This window comes from Leucopleurus acutus (genome assembly GCF_964270905.1).
Source record: "Leucopleurus acutus genome assembly, chromosome: 2".
Classification (NCBI taxonomy): domain Eukaryota; kingdom Metazoa; phylum Chordata; class Mammalia; order Artiodactyla; family Delphinidae; genus Leucopleurus; species Leucopleurus acutus.
The window spans coordinates 119,579,342-119,587,862 of record NC_139143.1 but is presented as its reverse complement, the minus strand read 5'-3'; the positions used below and the strand labels follow the sequence as shown (position 1 = coordinate 119,587,862).

At 39.3% G+C, this 8,521-nt stretch overlaps 1 pseudogene across 1 annotated transcript; it reads left to right on the top strand.

Annotated features, from left to right (window-relative positions):
* The first annotated feature begins 4,802 nt into the window (after positions 1 to 4,802).
* On the top strand, positions 4,803 to 5,411 carry LOC309958110 (large ribosomal subunit protein uL6-like; annotated as a pseudogene). The gene has a single exon. The product of its transcript is annotated as a large ribosomal subunit protein uL6-like (transcript).
* Positions 5,412 to 8,521: the final 3,110 nt, after the last annotated feature.

Genomic DNA, 8,521 nt, shown 5'->3' with positions numbered 1-8,521 from the left:
AACACTACTCTACCCAGCAAGGATCTCATTCAGATTCGATGGACAAATCAAAACCTTTACAAACAAGCAAAAGCTAAGAGAATTCAGCACCACCAAAATAGCTCTACAACAAATGCTAAAGGAACTTCTTTAGGCAGGAAACACAAGAAAAGGAAAAGATCTATAAAAACAAACCCAAAAGAAACAAGAAAATGGTAATAGAAACATACATATCTACAAGTACCTTAAATGTAAATGGATTAAATGCTCCTACAAAAAGACATAGACTGGTGGAATGGATACAAAAACAAGACCTGTACATATGCTGTCCATAAGAGATTCACTCCAGACCTAGGGACACATACAGACTGAAAGTGAGGGGATGGAAAAAGATACTCCATGCAAATAGAAATCAAAATAAAGCTGGAGTAGCAATTCTCATATCAGGCGAAATAGACTTTAAAATAAAGACTATTACAAGAGACAAAGAAGGACACTACCTAATGATCAAGGGATCAATCCAAGAAGAAGATTTAACAATTGTAAATATTTATGCACCCAACATAGGAGCACCTCAATACATAAGGCAAATACTAACAGCCATAAAAGGGGAAAACGACAGTAACACAATAATAGTAGGGGATATTAAGAGCCTACTTTCTCCAATGGACAGATCATCCAAAATGAAAATAAAAAAGGAAACACAAGCTTTAAACGACACATTAAACAAGATGGACTTAATTAATATTTATAGGACAGTCCATCCAAAAACAACAGAATACATTTTCTTCTCAAGTGCTCATGGAACATTCTCCAGGATAGATCATATCTTGGGTCACAAATCAAGCCTTGGTAAATTTAAGAAAATGGAAATTATATCAAGTATCTTTTCTGACCACAGTGCTATGCGACTAGATATCAATTACAAGAAAAAAAATACAAACACATGGAGTCTAAGCAATACACTACTAAATAACCAAAAGATCACTGAAGAAATCAAAGAGGAAATCCCAAAATACCTAGAAACAAATGACAATGAAATCATGAGGACCCAAATCCTATGGGATGCAGCAAAAGCAGTTTGAAGAGGGATGTTTATAGCAATATAATCCTACCTCAAGAAACAAGAAATATCTCAAATAAACAACCTAACCTTACACTTAAAGCAATTAGAGAAAGAAGAACAAAAACACACCAAAGTTAGCAGAAGGAAAGAAATCATAAAGATCAGATCAGAAATAAATGAAAAACAAATGAAAGAAATAATAGCAAAGATCAATAAAACTAAAAGCTGGTTCCTTGAGAAGATAAACAAAATTAATAAACCATTAGCCAGACTCATCAAGAAAAAAAGGGAGAAGACTCAAATCAACAGAATTAGAAATGAAAAAGAAGTAACAACTGACACTGCAGACATATAAAGGATCATGAGAGATTACTACAAGCAACTATATGCCACTAAAATGGACAACCTGGAAGAAATGGACAAATTCTTAGAAAAGCACAACCATCCGAGACTGAACCAGGAAGAAATGGAAAATATAAACAGACCAATCACAAGTACTAAAATTGAAACTGTGATTAAAAATCTTCCAACAAACAAACGCCCAGGACCAGATGGCTTCACAGGCGAATTCTATCAAACATTTAGAGAAGAGCTAACACCTATCCTTCTCAAACTCTTCCAAAATATAGCAGAGGGAGGAACACTTCCAAACTCATTCTACCAGGCCACCATCACCCTGATACCAAAACCAGGCAAAGATGTCACAAAAAAGAAAACTACAGGCCAATATCACTGATGAACATAGATGTAAAAATCCTCAATAGAATACCAGCAAACAGAATCCAACAGCACATTAAAAGGATCATACACCATGATCAAGTGGGGTTTATCCCAGGAATTCAATGATTCTTCAACATACGCAAATCAATCAATGTGATCCACCATATTAACAAATTGAAGGATTAAAACCATATGATCATCTGAATAGATGCAGAAAAAGCTTTTGACAAAATTCAACACCGATTTATGATAAAAACTCTCCAGAAAGTGGGCCTAGAGGGAACCAACATCAACATAATAAAGGCCATATATGAAAAACTCACAGCCAACATTGCTCTCAGTGGTGAAAAAGTGAAATCATTTCCTCTAAGGTCAGGAACAAGACAAGGTTGCCCACTCTCACCACTACTATTCAACATTGTTTTGGAAGTTTTAGCCATGGCCATCAGAGAAGAAAAAGAAATAAAAGGAATCCAAATCAGAGAAGAAGAAGTAAAACTGTCAGTGTTTGCAGAAGACATGATACTGTACATAGAGAATCCTAAAGATGCTACCAGAAAACTAGTAGAGCTAACCAATAAATTTGGTATAGTAGGAGTATACAAAATTAATGCACAGAAATCTCTTGCATTCCTATACACTAATGATGAAAAATCTGAAAGAGAAATTAAGGAAACACTCCCACTACCACTGCAACAAAAAAGAATAAAATACCTAGGAATAAACCTACCTAAGGAGACAAAAGACCTGTAAGCAGACAACTATAAGACACTGATGAAAGAAATTAAAGATGATACAAACAGGGCTTCCCTGGGGGCGCGGTGGTTGAGAGTCCGCCTGCCGATGCAGGGGATGAGGGTTCGTGTCCCGGTCTGGGAGGATCCCACATGCAGCGGAGTGGCTGGGCCCGTGGGCCATGGCTGCTGAGCCTGTGTGTCAGGAGCCTGTGCTCTGCAACGGGAGAGGCCGCAGGAGTGAGAGGCCCGTGTACCGCAAAAAAAAAAAGATGATACAAACAGACAGAGAGATATACTATGTTCTTGGATTGGAAGAATCAACATTGTGAAAATGACTATACTACCCAAAGCAATCTACTGATTCAATGCAATCCCTATCAAACCACCATTGGCATTTTTCACAGAACTAGAACAAAAAATTTCACAATTTGTATGGAAGCACAAAAGACCCCGAATAGCCAAAGCAATTTTGAGGAAGAAAAATGGAGCTGGAGGAATCAGGCTCCCTGACTTCAGACTATACTACAAAGCTACAGTAATCAAGGCAGTATGGTACTGGAACAAAAACAGAAATATAGATCAATGGAACTGGATAGAAAGCTCAGACATAAACCCATGCACCTATGGTCACCTTATCTTTGATAAAGGAGGCAAGCGTATATAATGGAGAAAAGACAGCCTCATCAATAAGTGGTACTAGGAAAACTGGACAGCTACATGTAAAAGAATGAAATAGAACACTCCCTAAAATCATACACGAAAATAAACTCAATATGGATTAAAGACCTAATAAGGCCAGACACTATCAAACTCTTAGAGGAAAACATAGGCAGAACACCCTTTGACATAAATCACAGTAAGATCCTTTTTGACCCACCTCCTAGAGAAATGGAAATAAAAACAAAAATAAACAAATGGGACCTAATGAAACTTAAAAGCTTTTGCACAGCAAAGGAAACCATAAACAAGACAAAAAGACAACTCTCAGAATGGGAGAAAATATTTGCAAACGAAGCAACTGAGAAAGGATTAATCTTCAAAATATACAAGCAGCTCATGCAGCTCAATATCGAAAAAACAAACAACCCAATCCAAAAATGGGCAGAAGACCTAAATAGACATTTCTCCAAAGATGATATACAGATTGCCAACAAACACATGAAAGGATGCTCAACATCACTAATCATTAGAGATATGCAAATCAAAACCACAATGAGGTATCACCTCACAGCAGTCAGAATGGCCAATCATCAAAAAATCTACAAACAATAAATGCTGGAGAGGGTGTGGAGAAAAGGGAACCCTCTTGCACTGTTGGTGGGAATGTAAATTGGTATAGCCACTATGGAGAACAGTATGGAGGTTCCTTGAAAAACTAAAAATAGAACTACCATAAGGCCCAGCAAATCCACTACTCAGCATATACTCTGAGAAAACCATAATTCAGAAAAATTCATGCACCACAATGTTTACTGCAGCTCTATTTACAATAGCCAGTACATGGAAGCAACCTAAGTGTCCATTAACAGTTGAATGGATAAAGATGTGGCACATATATACAATGGAATATTACTCAGCCATAAAAAGAAACGAAATTGAGTTATTTGTAGTGAGGTAGATGGACCTAGAGTCTGTCATACAGAGTGAAGTAAGTCAGAACAAGAAAAACAAATACTGTATGTGAACACATATATATGGAATCTAAAAAAAAAAAATGGTTCTGATGAGCCTAGGGGCAGGACAGGAATAAAGACATAGACCAAGAGAATGGACTTGAGTACATGGGGAGGTGGAATGGTAAGCTGGGACGAGGTGAAAGCGTAGCATTGACATATGTACACTATCAAATGTAAAATAGATAGCTAGTGGGAAGCAGCTACATAGCACAGGGAGATCAGCTCAGTGCTTTGCGATCACCTAGAGGGATGCGATAAAGAGGGTGGGAGGGAGATGCAAGAGAGAGGGGATATGGGGATATACGTATGCTTATAGCTGATTCACTTTGTTATACAGCAGAAAATAACTCAACACGGTAAAGCAATTATATTCCAATAAAGATGTTTAAAAAAAACAGACAATGTCAAGAGAATGAGAAGACAACCCAGAGACTGGGAGAATGTCTTGCAAAAGACACATCTGATAAAGGATGTTATCCAAAATATACAAAGAACTCTTAAAATCCAAAAATAAGGAAATGAACAAACCAATAAAAAATGGCCCAAAGGCCTAATGAGACTCACCAAATAAGATATACAGATGGCAAATAAACATATAAAGTCTTTGTCACGTCTACTGCAAGAATGAAGACAATTCTCAGCAATCAGGCTGTCCACATTCTAGAAAATATTGACATTACTCTGAAAGAACACACAGTTATTATGAAGGGCCCCTGAAGAATCCTGAAGAAGGATTTCAGTCACATCAAAGTTGAACTCAGTTTCCTTGGAAAGAAAAGAGGCTCCAGGCTGACAAATGTTGGGGAAATAGAAAGGGACTGGTACCTCTAGCACTATCTGTAGTCACGTACAGTGCATGACCAAGAGTGTCACCCTGGGCTTCCATCACAAGATGAGGCTGTGTATGCTCACTTCCCCATCAATGCCATTATTCAGAAGAATGTGTCTCTTGTTGAAATCCAAAATTTCTTGGGTGAAAAATAGATCCACAAAGTTTGGATGAGGCCAGGAGTTGCTTGCTCCGTATCTCAAGCCCAGAAAGGTGCGTTAATTCTTGAAGGAAACAGAAGTGGACTTAAATCAAATTTAGCTGCTTTTTTTCAGCAAACCACAACAGTTAAAAACGAGGATATCAGAAAATTTCTGGGTAGTATCTACATCTCTGAAAAAGGAACAGTTCAGCAGGCTGCTGAAAAAGTTTTAAGATGTCCAGCTACCGAAACAAGATGCTGAATGATTCCCAAGACATATTTGTGATACTTTAAAGATACAGTAAAAGCCCTGTATTGAAAAGAAAAGATATTCCACATCACATGTCATCAGGGAAATGCAAATTAAAACCACAGTGAGAGGGCTTCCCTGGTGGCGCAGTGGTTGAGAGTCCGCCTGCCGATGCAGGGAACACGGGTTTGTGCCCCAGTCCGGGAAGATCCTACATGCCGCGGAGCGGCTGGGCCCGTGAGCCATGGCCGCTGAACCTGCGTATCCGGAGTCTGTGCTCCGCAACGGGAGAGGCCACAACAGTGAGAGGCTCACGTACTGCAAAAAACAAAACGAACAAAAAAAACCACAGTGAGATTCCACTACACACCCAGTAAAATGGCCAAAATCCACAACACTGGCAAATGCTGGGAGGATGTTGAGCAACAGGAACTCTCATACATTGCTGGTGGGAATGTAAAATGCACAGCCACTTTGGAACACACTTTGGCAGTTTCTTACAAAACTAAACATACTCTTACCACATGATCCAGCAATTGTGCTCCTTGGTATTTACCCAAAGAAACTGAAAACTTATGTCCACACAAAAACCTTCATATGGATGTTTACGGCAGCTTTTCTCATAATTGCCCAAACTTGGAAACAACCAAGATGTTGTTTCAGTAGGTGAATGGATAAATAAACTGAAGTACATCCAGACAATGGAATATTATTCAACACTGAAAAGAAATGAGCTATCAAGCCATGAAAAGACACAGAGGAAACTTAAATGCATATCACTAACTAAAAGACGCCAATCTGAGAAGGATACATACTATATGATTCCAACTATATGACATTCTGGAATAGAAAAACTATGGATATGGTACTTGCCAGGGGTTAGTGAAAAGAGAGGGATTAATAGGTGGACCACAGATGATCTTTAGGGGAGTGAAAACACTGTATGATACATGCCATTATACATTTGTCTGAACCTGTACACCGTACAACACCAATGGAAACTATGGACTTTGAGTGATTATGATGTGTCAGTGCAGATTTACCAATTTCAACAAATGTAGCCCTCTGGTGGGAGATGTTGATGATGCAGGGAGGCTATGCGTGTGTGGGGGAAGGAAGGTATATGGAAAATCTCTTTACCTCCCTCTCAATTTTGCTATGAACTCAAAACTACTCTAAAAAAATAAAGTCTTTAAAGAAACCCAGGAGCTGGCTGAGGTCTCCCTGATACACTGAGGTGGGCCTCACAGGGCGGGCCCAGCAGCCCAATGCAGCAGCGCCCCCCGGGGCCATATTTTGGGAGTGACCCTGGACTGAGTAGGAGCAGTACCAAGATGGTGTTTGAAACAAGCACCAGATCAAAGAATAGATCTGAGAAAACAGAGGATATGCAAGAAGGAAGAAGAAGGAAGCCCATCAGTTGGAATAGAATCACCAAATTAGAAGAACTAACAAGATGACAAATTGGGGGGGAAAGATAAGAGTTAAATTAGAGTCAGAGTGAGGTGCCGGGGCTTCTATGGCTAGTTCCATTTGTACCTCAGAAGCACAGAGCCCCAGCCTGAGTACTCCTGTCACATATGGGTATGGGGTACTTCCTCTCCCTAGAGACAGCTACATGTGTCCCTGAGAAGGGGGAGAATACCAAACACATCGGATGACACCAGAAATACATTTATGGAATTTCAGTTCTCTGGAAACCTCTCAGACAATGTCCATTTCAGTAATATCATAAAATGACTTCTTCAACAGGCACAGTTTATAAGAGTAGAATTAGAAAGACAATTATAGAAAACTCTTGACAGTTGTGCAAACAGAAAATTGTTTCTAAGGGCTTACACAGTCAGCATTTGCTAATGTCCTGATCTTATGTCCAGTAGGCACTGGATGGTCAGGTTTCTGTGATCATGGCAGATGGAAGAGTTTCAAACTAAAGGCTGAATTTGACCATGGACTGACTTCCTCCTGGCCCTGAACCGATTTCCCATGACTGACTTAGTAATATAATTTGTGGTAATAATGTGTTAACATGTCATATAAATCTTCATATATTCAGCCCTGACTTTATTATTGTGGACCTCCTGGGGTGTGGATTCATTTCCTGTTAGGCAGCCTTTACATAGTTTTTGCTTTCCTTAGCCCATTTGTGCGAAGCTGTGCCTTTTTACTATGTTCGTACAAAGAAGTATATGGATAGGCACCTAAGCGCCATATTAATTGTTAACCCAGACCGGAGAAGTTACATAATTTTATTTATTTTATTTAATGTACATTTCATTGTACAGAAAAATAAAAGTTAGAAGGAAAAAGCATTATGTGTTAAATTAGTTAGAAAGAAAACTCAGTTAAGTTTTAATTAAATTAATTTTACTTAAGTGCTAATATTTTGAAACCCAAAACTAGAACCAGAAATTCTGTTAAGGCGTATGGGCTATACACAACGGGGAGAGTTGTGTCCCAGAAGTTGAAAAATGACCTAGGGCTCCGCCAAATACTGAGCTGCTTTATTTACCTAACTAACAAATATCTAAAGAAAATAGGATGGAACCTGTTTTCCTGCTAACGTTGATGATTGCTAGATAAATACAGAAAGGTCTGACATACAGTCAGGTATCAGTAAAGGCAAGGGCATGAGTCCTAATTGAACAGCTCTTGTGTGCTAGGATTTCACCAGGTTCTGGGGGTACTGGGGTGAGGAAGGGGTCAGGTTAGGGAGACGGGAAAAGCAGTTCTCTTATGTCCAAAGTTGTCTGGGCACTTCCACGGCTGAGTTCTCTGAACTCATCACTCACTTCCCCACTTCCCTAGTTTCAATAAGCATGTTGCTTGGAAACTCACATAAAATGTGAAGTGGGAGCATTGCAAAGCAACCTGTCATAACCCACCATGCCCTGTTTTATTACCTTTATGGTATTTCAAGGTGAAAGCCTATATTCAGCCTTGTCTTTTGCTTTCTCGGGGAAATTCCAGACAGCTGCAGAGAAGCTATGAAGCTTCTCGTGCCAGTTGGTGGGACCTTGTGCTCTCACACTCTGATCTGCAGGAAGCAGGTCCAGAGGTCGGCTCTTCTCTATGACAGGGATTAGTCTAGGAGCCATTTACTAAACTGGGCATGACCGCCA